Genomic DNA, 12,454 nt, shown 5'->3' with positions numbered 1-12,454 from the left:
TTATGAGGAGCATCAGCACTGCTCTGCCTGAGCAGAACCATCACCGCCATAGGTTGTCAAATAACCCGGATTTAACCCACACAGGTAAGTCCAATGGGGTGCAGGCATGTCCTCTATGCTTACAGCTTCCCGTGGGTGTTGGTTTGATACCGTTTGGGGACAGCCAAGGAGGCATCTGCAGGCAACAAAGGTAGGTGTGTGCTTGTGTGTGTGTTTCCTATGCAGATCCTAAGCCCAGTGTCACATGCAAGTAGGAGGAGTAAGAAGGGTTCCTGGCAAATCCGGGTTATGGATTGCATTTAAAAAGGCCCCGTGGGAGTGCAATGGGCCCCTGTCTTGCTGCTTAGCAATAATGGTATGGGTTTAGGTTCTGCTGTGTGTACTGGTGGTTGACTGCCCCCCAGCCCAGAGTGTGCATGGAAAATTGTCTGGCAGCCTCCCTGACAGCAAGCAGTGATAGTGCCCATGAAGGGCACCTTGTTGGGCCCGCCCCTTTCACGGTTATCGCTTCTCGGCCTTTTGGCTAAGATCAAGTGTAGTATCTGTTCTTATCAGTTTAATATCTGATACGTCCCCTATCTGGGGACCATATATTAAATGGATTTTTGAGAACGGGGGCCGATTTCGAAGCTTGCTTCCGTCGCCCTATGCATTGACCCGATATGGCAGTATCTTCGGGTACAGTGCACCACCCCCTTACAGGGTTAAAAAGAAAGATTCCTACTTTCATTGCTACCTGCTTGCTGGCTAGCCAGCTAGCCAGCCCTGTGGGCCTTGCTGCTGCTGCAGCCAAAAAACAAAAGGTGGTGCTGCTGCTGCTTCTGCTGCTTCTGCTTCTGCTTGTGTCTGGCCGCTGTTGGAGCGTCCAGGCACAGGACTTCTGCTGCTGCTGACTAAATGGCCTCCTTAATTGGATCATTTGAGTAGCCAGCACACCTGTGCAGGTAGGGCATGACATGATAGGCTGCTGCCTTGATAGCGGGTGGGTGCTGAATGTTCCTAATTGACAAAATAAGATTAATGCTTATGAAGAAATATAAAATCTCATCCCTTCCCCAATATCGCGCCACACCCCTACCCCTTAATTCCCTGGTTGAACTTGATGGACATATGTCTTTTTTTGACCGTACTAACTATGTAACTATGTAACATAACATGGGGGGGGGGGGGGGTCTCCTGGCTGTTCACACAGGTGTGTCATTGCTGTACATTGACCATGCATTGCTTCTGTGGTATTGCAAAGGCAAAGACAAATGCTTCCAGCCATCCATTGCACTAATGGATTGGTCATCAGCTGGCTGTCTATGTCCCGCATCAATATAGACCAAAGTACAGAGGGTTAGGCTATGCTATTGTGCACCTACCTGATGCATCAGAAGGTGCGAGGCCCTTGCTAAATTCTGTGCACAGACTTTGAGATCTATACTTTAGACTGTATCTAAACCTGCTCCAACATGGACTGACATTCTGGCCTACTTTCAGCCGATGCGACTTGTCTGTCGCCGAACAGTCGCTTTTTATGTATTCAGCACCTATGTATAATGTTGTAAAAATGCTCTAGAAGCTAAAGTCGCAGAAATGTCACACATATTTGGCCTGCAACTTTCTGTGCGACAAATTCAGACAGGAAAAATCAGTATAAATCCTTAGAAAATTATCCCCCAGTGTCTCCATCTGCTGGCGGTATTGAATAAGCATTGCTGCACTGATGGGGTATGCATTAGACGAAAAAAAAGAAGAAAAAGAAGAATAATACGCCCAGAAAAGAGGCGAAAAGGAGAAAAACGTAAAAAAACGTGAAAAAAAAGTAAGAGGAAGAGAAGGGAAAAAAAGGTGGAAATGGGTTTAAAAGTGATTTCGGCGGAGAAATATATATATATATATATATATATATATATATATATATATATATACGCGCACACACACACATATATATAAACGTATTCTCCGTTGAGATATTGCAGCCGCTGCTGTGTCCAGGCCCAGGAGCCTTAGCACTGTGCTGTGATGTCACTCAATACCACTGACATCACTAGGTGTAAACAACATCTCTCCTTTGCTGTGTATGTGACTATGGAGCTGTTTGGTGATGTCGTCTATTATGGCCTTCATAGAAGCAACAGGAGATTGTTGCATCCATCTAGAACCCTCAGAACTACAGTGCTATGATGTCACTCACTTCCACAGGCCTTGCAGAGTGTAAACAACAACAACCCAGCTTTGTTGTGTATGTAACCATAGGGATTTGTGATGTCACCTAGAACCTTCACAGCAGCGACAGCTTTATGAGGAGCATCAGCACTGCTCTGCCTGAGCAGAACCATCACCGCCATAGGTTGTCAAATAACCCGGATTTAACCCACACAGGTAAGTCCAATGGGGTGCAGGCATGTCCTCTATGCTTACAGCTTCCCGTGGGTGTTGGTTTGATACCGTTTGGGGACAGCCAAGGAGGCATCTGCAGGCAACAAAGGTAGGTGTGTGCTTGTGTGTGTGTTTCCTATGCAGATCCTAAGCCCAGTGTCACATGCAAGTAGGAGGAGTAAGAAGGGTTCCTGGCAAATCCGGGTTATGGATTGCATTTAAAAAGGCCCCGTGGGAGTGCAATGGGCCCCTGTCTTGCTGCTTAGCAATAATGGTATGGGTTTAGGTTCTGCTGTGTGTACTGGTGGTTGACTGCCCCCCAGCCCAGAGTGTGCATGGAAAATTGTCTGGCAGCCTCCCTGACAGCAAGCAGTGATAGTGCCCATGAAGGGCACCTTGTTGGGCCCGCCCCTTTCACGGTTATCGCTTCTCGGCCTTTTGGCTAAGATCAAGTGTAGTATCTGTTCTTATCAGTTTAATATCTGATACGTCCCCTATCTGGGGACCATATATTAAATGGATTTTTGAGAACGGGGGCCGATTTCGAAGCTTGCTTCCGTCGCCCTATGCATTGACCCGATATGGCAGTATCTTCGGGTACAGTGCACCACCCCCTTACAGGGTTAAAAAGAAAGATTCCTACTTTCATTGCTACCTGCTTGCTGGCTAGCCAGCTAGCCAGCCCTGTGGGCCTTGCTGCTGCTGCAGCCAAAAAACAAAAGGTGGTGCTGCTGCTGCTTCTGCTGCTTCTGCTTCTGCTTGTGTCTGGCCGCTGTTGGAGCGTCCAGGCACAGGACTTCTGCTGCTGCTGACTAAATGGCCTCCTTAATTGGATCATTTGAGTAGCCAGCACACCTGTGCAGGTAGGGCATGACATGATAGGCAGCTGCCTTGATAGCGGGTGGGTGCTGAATGTTCCTAATTGACAAAATAAGATTAATGCTTATGAAGAAATATAAAATCTCATCCCTTCCCCAATATCGCGCCACACCCCTACCCCTTAATTCCCTGGTTGAACTTGATGGACATATGTCTTTTTTCGACCGTACTAACTATGTAACTATGTAACATAACATGGGGGGGGGGGGGGGGGGTCTCCTGGCTGTTCACACAGGTGTGTCATTGCTGTACATTGACCATGCATTGCTTCTGTGGTATTGCAAAGGCAAAGACAAATGCTTCCAGCCATCCATTGCACTAATGGATTGGTCATCAGCTGGCTGTCTATGTCCCGCATCAATATAGACCAAAGTACAGAGGGTTAGGCTATGCTATTGTGCACCTACCTGATGCATCAGAAGGTGCGAGGCCCTTGCTAAATTCTGTGCACAGACTTTGAGATCTATACTTTAGACTGTATCTAAACCTGCTCCAACATGGACTGACATTCTGGCCTACTTTCAGCCGATGCGACTTGTCTGTCGCTGAACAGTCGCTTTTTATGTATTCAGCACCTATGTATAATGTTGTAAAAATGCTCTAGAAGCTAAAGTCGCAGAAATGTCACACATATTTGGCCTGCAACTTTCTGTGCGACAAATTCAGACAGGAAAAATCAGTATAAATCCTTAGAAAATTATCCCCCAGTGTCTCCATCTGCTGGCGGTATTGAATAAGCATTGCTGCACTGATGGGGTATGCATTAGACGAAAAAAAAGAAGAAAAAGAAGAATAATACGCCCAGAAAAGAGGCGAAAAGGAGAAAAACGTAAAAAAACGTGAAAAAAAAGTAAGAGGAAGAGAAGGGAAAAAAAGGTGGAAATGGGTTTAAAAGTGATTTCGGCGGAGAAATATATATATATATATATATATATATATATATATATATATATATACGCGCACACACACACATATATATATAAACGTATTCTCCGTTGAGATATTGCAGCCGCTGCTGTGTCCAGGCCCAGGAGCCTTAGCACTGTGCTGTGATGTCACTCAATACCACTGACATCACTAGGTGTAAACAACATCTCTCCTTTGCTGTGTATGTGACTATGGAGCTGTTTGGTGATGTCGTCTATTATGGCCTTCATAGAAGCAACAGGAGATTGTTGCATCCATCTTGAACCCTCAGAACTACAGTGCTATGATGTCACTCACTTCCACAGGCCTTGCAGAGTGTAAACAACAACAACCCAGCTTTGTTGTGTATGTAACCATAGGGATTTGTGATGTCACCTAGAACCTTCACAGCAGCGACAGCTTTATGAGGAGCATCAGCACTGCTCTGCCTGAGCAGAACCATCACCGCCATAGGTTGTCAAATAACCCGGATTTAACCCACACAGGTAAGTCCAATGGGGTGCAGGCATGTCCTCTATGCTTACAGCTTCCCGTGGGTGTTGGTTTGATACCGTTTGGGGACAGCCAAGGAGGCATCTGCAGGCAACAAAGGTAGGTGTGTGCTTGTGTGTGTGTTTCCTATGCAGATCCTAAGCCCAGTGTCACATGCAAGTAGGAGGAGTAAGAAGGGTTCCTGGCAAATCCGGGTTATGGATTGCATTTAAAAAGGCCCCGTGGGAGTGCAATGGGCCCCTGTCTTGCTGCTTAGCAATAATGGTATGGGTTTAGGTTCTGCTGTGTGTACTGGTGGTTGACTGCCCCCCAGCCCAGAGTGTGCATGGAAAATTGTCTGGCAGCCTCCCTGACAGCAAGCAGTGATAGTGCCCATGAAGGGCACCTTGTTGGGCCCGCCCCTTTCACGGTTATCGCTTCTCGGCCTTTTGGCTAAGATCAAGTGTAGTATCTGTTCTTATCAGTTTAATATCTGATACGTCCCCTATCTGGGGACCATATATTAAATGGATTTTTGAGAACGGGGGCCGATTTCGAAGCTTGCTTCCGTCGCCCTATGCATTGACCCGATATGGCAGTATCTTCGGGTACAGTGCACCACCCCCTTACAGGGTTAAAAAGAAAGATTCCTACTTTCATTGCTACCTGCTTGCTGGCTAGCCAGCTAGCCAGCCCTGTGGGCCTTGCTGCTGCTGCAGCCAAAAAACAAAAGGTGGTGCTGCTGCTGCTTCTGCTGCTTCTGCTTCTGCTTGTGTCTGGCCGCTGTTGGAGCGTCCAGGCACAGGACTTCTGCTGCTGCTGACTAAATGGCCTCCTTAATTGGATCATTTGAGTAGCCAGCACACCTGTGCAGGTAGGGCATGACATGATAGGCAGCTGCCTTGATAGCGGGTGGGTGCTGAATGTTCCTAATTGACAAAATAAGATTAATGCTTATGAAGAAATATAAAATCTCATCCCTTCCCCAATATCGCGCCACACCCCTACCCCTTAATTCCCTGGTTGAACTTGATGGACATATGTCTTTTTTCGACCGTACTAACTATGTAACTATGTAACATAACATGGGGGGGGGGGTCTCCTGGCTGTTCACACAGGTGTGTCATTGCTGTACATTGACCATGCATTGCTTCTGTGGTATTGCAAAGGCAAAGACAAATGCTTCCAGCCATCCATTGCACTAATGGATTGGTCATCAGCTGGCTGTCTATGTCCCGCATCAATATAAACCAAAGTACAGAGGGTTAGGCTATGCTATTGTGCACCTACCTGATGCATCAGAAGGTGCGAGGCCCTTGCTAAATTCTGTGCACAGACTTTGAGATCTATACTTTAGACTGTATCTAAACCTGCTCCAACATGGACTGACATTCTGGCCTACTTTCAGCCGATGCGACTTGTCTGTCGCTGAACAGTCGCTTTTTATGTATTCAGCACCTATGTATAATGTTGTAAAAATGCTCTAGAAGCTAAAGTCGCAGAAATGTCACACATATTTGGCCTGCAACTTTCTGTGCGACAAATTCAGACAGGAAAAATCAGTATAAATCCTTAGAAAATTATCCCCCAGTGTCTCCATCTGCTGGCGGTATTGAATAAGCATTGCTGCACTGATGGGGTATGCATTAGACGAAAAAAAAGAAGAAAAAGAAGAATAATACGCCCAGAAAAGAGGCGAAAAGGAGAAAAACGTAAAAAAACGTGAAAAAAAAGTAAGAGGAAGAGAAGGGAAAAAAAGGTGGAAATGGGTTTAAAAGTGATTTCGGCGGAGAAATATATATATATATATATATATATATATATATATATATATACGCGCACACACACACATATATATAAACGTATTCTCCGTTGAGATATTGCAGCCGCTGCTGTGTCCAGGCCCAGGAGCCTTAGCACTGTGCTGTGATGTCACTCAATACCACTGACATCACTAGGTGTAAACAACATCTCTCCTTTGCTGTGTATGTGACTATGGAGCTGTTTGGTGATGTCGTCTATTATGGCCTTGATAGAAGCAACAGGAGATTGTTGCATCCATCTAGAACCCTCAGAACTACAGTGCTATGATGTCACTCACTTCCACAGGCCTTGCAGAGTGTAAACAACAACAACCCAGCTTTGTTGTGTATGTAACCATAGGGATTTGTGATGTCACCTAGAACCTTCACAGCAGCGACAGCTTTATGAGGAGCATCAGCACTGCTCTGCCTGAGCAGAACCATCACCGCCATAGGTTGTCAAATAACCCGGATTTAACCCACACAGGTAAGTCCAATGGGGTGCAGGCATGTCCTCTATGCTTACAGCTTCCCGTGGGTGTTGGTTTGATACCGTTTGGGGACAGCCAAGGAGGCATCTGCAGGCAACAAAGGTAGGTGTGTGCTTGTGTGTGTGTTTCCTATGCAGATCCTAAGCCCAGTGTCACATGCAAGTAGGAGGAGTAAGAAGGGTTCCTGGCAAATCCGGGTTATGGATTGCATTTAAAAAGGCCCCGTGGGAGTGCAATGGGCCCCTGTCTTGCTGCTTAGCAATAATGGTATGGGTTTAGGTTCTGCTGTGTGTACTGGTGGTTGACTGCCCCCCAGCCCAGAGTGTGCATGGAAAATTGTCTGGCAGCCTCCCTGACAGCAAGCAGTGATAGTGCCCATGAAGGGCACCTTGTTGGGCCCGCCCCTTTCACGGTTATCGCTTCTCGGCCTTTTGGCTAAGATCAAGTGTAGTATCTGTTCTTATCAGTTTAATATCTGATACGTCCCCTATCTGGGGACCATATATTAAATGGATTTTTGAGAACGGGGGCCGATTTCGAAGCTTGCTTCCGTCGCCCTATGCATTGACCCGATATGGCAGTATCTTCGGGTACAGTGCACCACCCCCTTACAGGGTTAAAAAGAAAGATTCCTACTTTCATTGCTACCTGCTTGCTGGCTAGCCAGCTAGCCAGCCCTGTGGGCCTTGCTGCTGCTGCAGCCAAAAAACAAAAGGTGGTGCTGCTGCTGCTTCTGCTGCTTCTGCTTCTGCTTGTGTCTGGCCGCTGTTGGAGCGTCCAGGCACAGGACTTCTGCTGCTGCTGACTAAATGGCCTCCTTAATTGGATCATTTGAGTAGCCAGCACACCTGTGCAGGTAGGGCATGACATGATAGGCAGCTGCCTTGATAGCGGGTGGGTGCTGAATGTTCCTAATTGACAAAATAAGATTAATGCTTATGAAGAAATATAAAATCTCATCCCTTCCCCAATATCGCGCCACACCCCTACCCCTTAATTCCCTGGTTGAACTTGATGGACATATGTCTTTTTTCGACCGTACTAACTATGTAACTATGTAACATAACATGGGGGGGGGGGGGTCTCCTGGCTGTTCACACAGGTGTGTCATTGCTGTACATTGACCATGCATTGCTTCTGTGGTATTGCAAAGGCAAAGACAAATGCTTCCAGCCATCCATTGCACTAATGGATTGGTCATCAGCTGGCTGTCTATGTCCCGCATCAATATAGACCAAAGTACAGAGGGTTAGGCTATGCTATTGTGCACCTACCTGATGCATCAGAAGGTGCGAGGCCCTTGCTAAATTCTGTGCACAGACTTTGAGATCTATACTTTAGACTGTATCTAAACCTGCTCCAACATGGACTGACATTCTGGCCTACTTTCAGCCGATGCGACTTGTCTGTCGCTGAACAGTCGCTTTTTATGTATTCAGCACCTATGTATAATGTTGTAAAAATGCTCTAGAAGCTAAAGTCGCAGAAATGTCACACATATTTGGCCTGCAACTTTCTGTGCGACAAATTCAGACAGGAAAAATCAGTATAAATCCTTAGAAAATTATCCCCCAGTGTCTCCATCTGCTGGCGGTATTGAATAAGCATTGCTGCACTGATGGGGTATGCATTAGACGAAAAAAAAGAAGAAAAAGAAGAATAATACGCCCAGAAAAGAGGCGAAAAGGAGAAAAACGTAAAAAAACGTGAAAAAAAAGTAAGAGGAAGAGAAGGGAAAAAAAGGTGGAAATGGGTTTAAAAGTGATTTCGGCGGAGAAATATATATATATATATATATATATATATATATATATATATATATACGCGCACACACACACATATATATAAACGTATTCTCCGTTGAGATATTGCAGCCGCTGCTGTGTCCAGGCCCAGGAGCCTTAGCACTGTGCTGTGATGTCACTCAATACCACTGACATCACTAGGTGTAAACAACATCTCTCCTTTGCTGTGTATGTGACTATGGAGCTGTTTGGTGATGTCGTCTATTATGGCCTTCATAGAAGCAACAGGAGATTGTTGCATCCATCTAGAACCCTCAGAACTACAGTGCTATGATGTCACTCACTTCCACAGGCCTTGCAGAGTGTAAACAACAACAACCCAGCTTTGTTGTGTATGTAACCATAGGGATTTGTGATGTCACCTAGAACCTTCACAGCAGCGACAGCTTTATGAGGAGCATCAGCACTGCTCTGCCTGAGCAGAACCATCACCGCCATAGGTTGTCAAATAACCCGGATTTAACCCACACAGGTAAGTCCAATGGGGTGCAGGCATGTCCTCTATGCTTACAGCTTCCCGTGGGTGTTGGTTTGATACCGTTTGGGGACAGCCAAGGAGGCATCTGCAGGCAACAAAGGTAGGTGTGTGCTTGTGTGTGTGTTTCCTATGCAGATCCTAAGCCCAGTGTCACATGCAAGTAGGAGGAGTAAGAAGGGTTCCTGGCAAATCCGGGTTATGGATTGCATTTAAAAAGGCCCCGTGGGAGTGCAATGGGCCCCTGTCTTGCTGCTTAGCAATAATGGTATGGGTTTAGGTTCTGCTGTGTGTACTGGTGGTTGACTGCCCCCCAGCCCAGAGTGTGCATGGAAAATTGTCTGGCAGCCTCCCTGACAGCAAGCAGTGATAGTGCCCATGAAGGGCACCTTGTTGGGCCCGCCCCTTTCACGGTTATCGCTTCTCGGCCTTTTGGCTAAGATCAAGTGTAGTATCTGTTCTTATCAGTTTAATATCTGATACGTCCCCTATCTGGGGACCATATATTAAATGGATTTTTGAGAACGGGGGCCGATTTCGAAGCTTGCTTCCGTCGCCCTATGCATTGACCCGATATGGCAGTATCTTCGGGTACAGTGCACCACCCCCTTACAGGGTTAAAAAGAAAGATTCCTACTTTCATTGCTACCTGCTTGCTGGCTAGCCAGCTAGCCAGCCCTGTGGGCCTTGCTGCTGCTGCAGCCAAAAAACAAAAGGTGGTGCTGCTGCTGCTTCTGCTGCTTCTGCTTCTGCTTGTGTCTGGCCGCTGTTGGAGCGTCCAGGCACAGGACTTCTGCTGCTGCTGACTAAATGGCCTCCTTAATTGGATCATTTGAGTAGCCAGCACACCTGTGCAGGTAGGGCATGACATGATAGGCAGCTGCCTTGATAGCGGGTGGGTGCTGAATGTTCCTAATTGACAAAATAAGATTAATGCTTATGAAGAAATATAAAATCTCATCCCTTCCCCAATATCGCGCCACACCCCTACCCCTTAATTCCCTGGTTGAACTTGATGGACATATGTCTTTTTTCGACCGTACTAACTATGTAACTATGTAACATAACATGGGGGGGGGGGGGGGGTCTCCTGGCTGTTCACACAGGTGTGTCATTGCTGTACATTGACCATGCATTGCTTCTGTGGTATTGCAAAGGCAAAGACAAATGCTTCCAGCCATCCATTGCACTAATGGATTGGTCATCAGCTGGCTGTCTATGTCCCGCATCAATATAGACCAAAGTACAGAGGGTTAGGCTATGCTATTGTGCACCTACCTGATGCATCAGAAGGTGCGAGGCCCTTGCTAAATTCTGTGCACAGACTTTGAGATCTATGCTTTAGACTGTATCTAAACCTGCTCCAACATGGACTGACATTCTGGCCTACTTTCAGCCGATGCGACTTGTCTGTCGCTGAACAGTCGCTTTTTATGTATTCAGCACCTATGTATAATGTTGTAAAAATGCTCTAGAAGCTAAAGTCGCAGAAATGTCACACATATTTGGCCTGCAACTTTCTGTGCGACAAATTCAGACAGGAAAAATCAGTATAAATCCTTAGAAAATTATCCCCCAGTGTCTCCATCTGCTGGCGGTATTGAATAAGCATTGCTGCACTGATGGGGTATGCATTAGACGAAAAAAAAGAAGAAAAAGAAGAATAATACGCCCAGAAAAGAGGCGAAAAGGAGAAAAACGTAAAAAAACGTGAAAAAAAAGTAAGAGAAAGAGAAGGGAAAAAAAGGTGGAAATGGGTTTAAAAGTGATTTCGGCGGAGAATATATATATATATATATATATATATATATATATATATATATATATATATATATATATACGCGCACACACACACATATATATAAACGTATTCTCCGTTGAGATATTGCAGCCGCTGCAGTGTCCAGGCCCAGGAGCCTTAGCACTGTGCTGTGATGTCACTCAATACCACTGACATCACTAGGTGTAAACAACATCTCTCCTTTGCTGTGTATGTGACTATGGAGCTGTTTGGTGATGTCGTCTATTATGGCCTTCATAGAAGCAACAGGAGATTGTTGCATCCATCTAGAACCCTCAGAACTACAGTGCTATGATGTCACTCACTTCCACAGGCCTTGCAGAGTGTAAACAACAACAACCCAGCTTTGTTGTGTATGTAACCATAGGGATTTGTGATGTCACCTAGAACCTTCACAGCAGCGACAGCTTTATGAGGAGCATCAGCACTGCTCTGCCTGAGCAGAACCATCACCGCCATAGGTTGTCAAATAACCCGGATTTAACCCACACAGGTAAGTCCAATGGGGTGCAGGCATGTCCTCTATGCTTACAGCTTCCCGTGGGTGTTGGTTTGATACCGTTTGGGGACAGCCAAGGAGGCATCTGCAGGCAACAAAGGTAGGTGTGTGCTTGTGTGTGTGTTTCCTATGCAGATCCTAAGCCCAGTGTCACATGCAAGTAGGAGGAGTAAGAAGGGTTCCTGGCAAATCCGGGTTATGGATTGCATTTAAAAAGGCCCCGTGGGAGTGCAATGGGCCCCTGTCTTGCTGCTTAGCAATAATGGTATGGGTTTAGGTTCTGCTGTGTGTACTGGTGGTTGACTGCCCCCCAGCCCAGAGTGTGCATGGAAAATTGTCTGGCAGCCTCCCTGACAGCAAGCAGTGATAGTGCCCATGAAGGGCACCTTGTTGGGCCCGCCCCTTTCACGGTTATCGCTTCTCGGCCTTTTGGCTAAGATCAAGTGTAGTATCTGTTCTTATCAGTTTAATATCTGATACGTCCCCTATCTGGGGACCATATATTAAATGGATTTTTGAGAACGGGGGCCGATTTCGAAGCTTGCTTCCGTCGCCCTATGCATTGACCCGATATGGCAGTATCTTCGGGTACAGTGCACCACCCCCTTACAGGGTTAAAAAGAAAGATTCCTACTTTCATTGCTACCTGCTTGCTGGCTAGCCAGCTAGCCAGCCCTGTGGGCCTTGCTGCTGCTGCAGCCAAAAAACAAAAGGTGGTGCTGCTGCTGCTTCTGCTGCTTCTGCTTCTGCTTGTGTCTGGCCGCTGTTGGAGCGTCCAGGCACAGGACTTCTGCTGCTGCTGACTAAATGGCCTCCTTAATTGGATCATTTGAGTAGCCAGCACACCTGTGCAGGTAGGGCATGACATGATAGGCAGCTGCCTTGATAGCGGGTGGGTGCTGAATGTTCCTAATTGACAAAATAAGATTAATGCTTATGA

General features: G+C 46.4%; 6 non-coding genes across 6 annotated transcripts; all 6 read left to right on the top strand.

Moving 5' to 3' along the window:
- The first annotated feature begins 503 nt into the window (after positions 1–503).
- Positions 504–694, top strand: LOC130319466 (U2 spliceosomal RNA). Its single transcript, XR_008865643.1, has one exon. It is a non-coding gene; the product is annotated as a U2 spliceosomal RNA (small nuclear RNA).
- A 2,092-nt stretch (positions 695–2,786) lies between these two features.
- Positions 2,787–2,977, top strand: LOC130319465 (U2 spliceosomal RNA). Its single transcript, XR_008865642.1, has one exon. It is a non-coding gene; the product is annotated as a U2 spliceosomal RNA (small nuclear RNA).
- Positions 2,978–5,074: 2,097 nt separating this feature from the next.
- Positions 5,075–5,265, top strand: LOC130319464 (U2 spliceosomal RNA). The gene has a single exon (XR_008865641.1). It is a non-coding gene; the product is annotated as a U2 spliceosomal RNA (small nuclear RNA).
- Positions 5,266–7,349: 2,084 nt separating this feature from the next.
- LOC130319486 (U2 spliceosomal RNA) lies at positions 7,350–7,540 on the top strand. Its single transcript, XR_008865661.1, has one exon. It is a non-coding gene; the product is annotated as a U2 spliceosomal RNA (small nuclear RNA).
- A 2,090-nt stretch (positions 7,541–9,630) lies between these two features.
- Positions 9,631–9,821, top strand: LOC130319485 (U2 spliceosomal RNA). The gene has a single exon (XR_008865660.1). It is a non-coding gene; the product is annotated as a U2 spliceosomal RNA (small nuclear RNA).
- Positions 9,822–11,927: 2,106 nt separating this feature from the next.
- Positions 11,928–12,118, top strand: LOC130319484 (U2 spliceosomal RNA). The gene has a single exon (XR_008865659.1). It is a non-coding gene; the product is annotated as a U2 spliceosomal RNA (small nuclear RNA).
- Positions 12,119–12,454: the final 336 nt, after the last annotated feature.

This window comes from Hyla sarda, unplaced genomic scaffold (genome assembly GCF_029499605.1).
Source record: "Hyla sarda isolate aHylSar1 unplaced genomic scaffold, aHylSar1.hap1 scaffold_2134, whole genome shotgun sequence".
Taxonomy (NCBI): domain Eukaryota; kingdom Metazoa; phylum Chordata; class Amphibia; order Anura; family Hylidae; genus Hyla; species Hyla sarda.
Note: the sequence above shows the minus strand (reverse complement) of the source record. Positions and strands in the feature narration are given on the sequence as shown.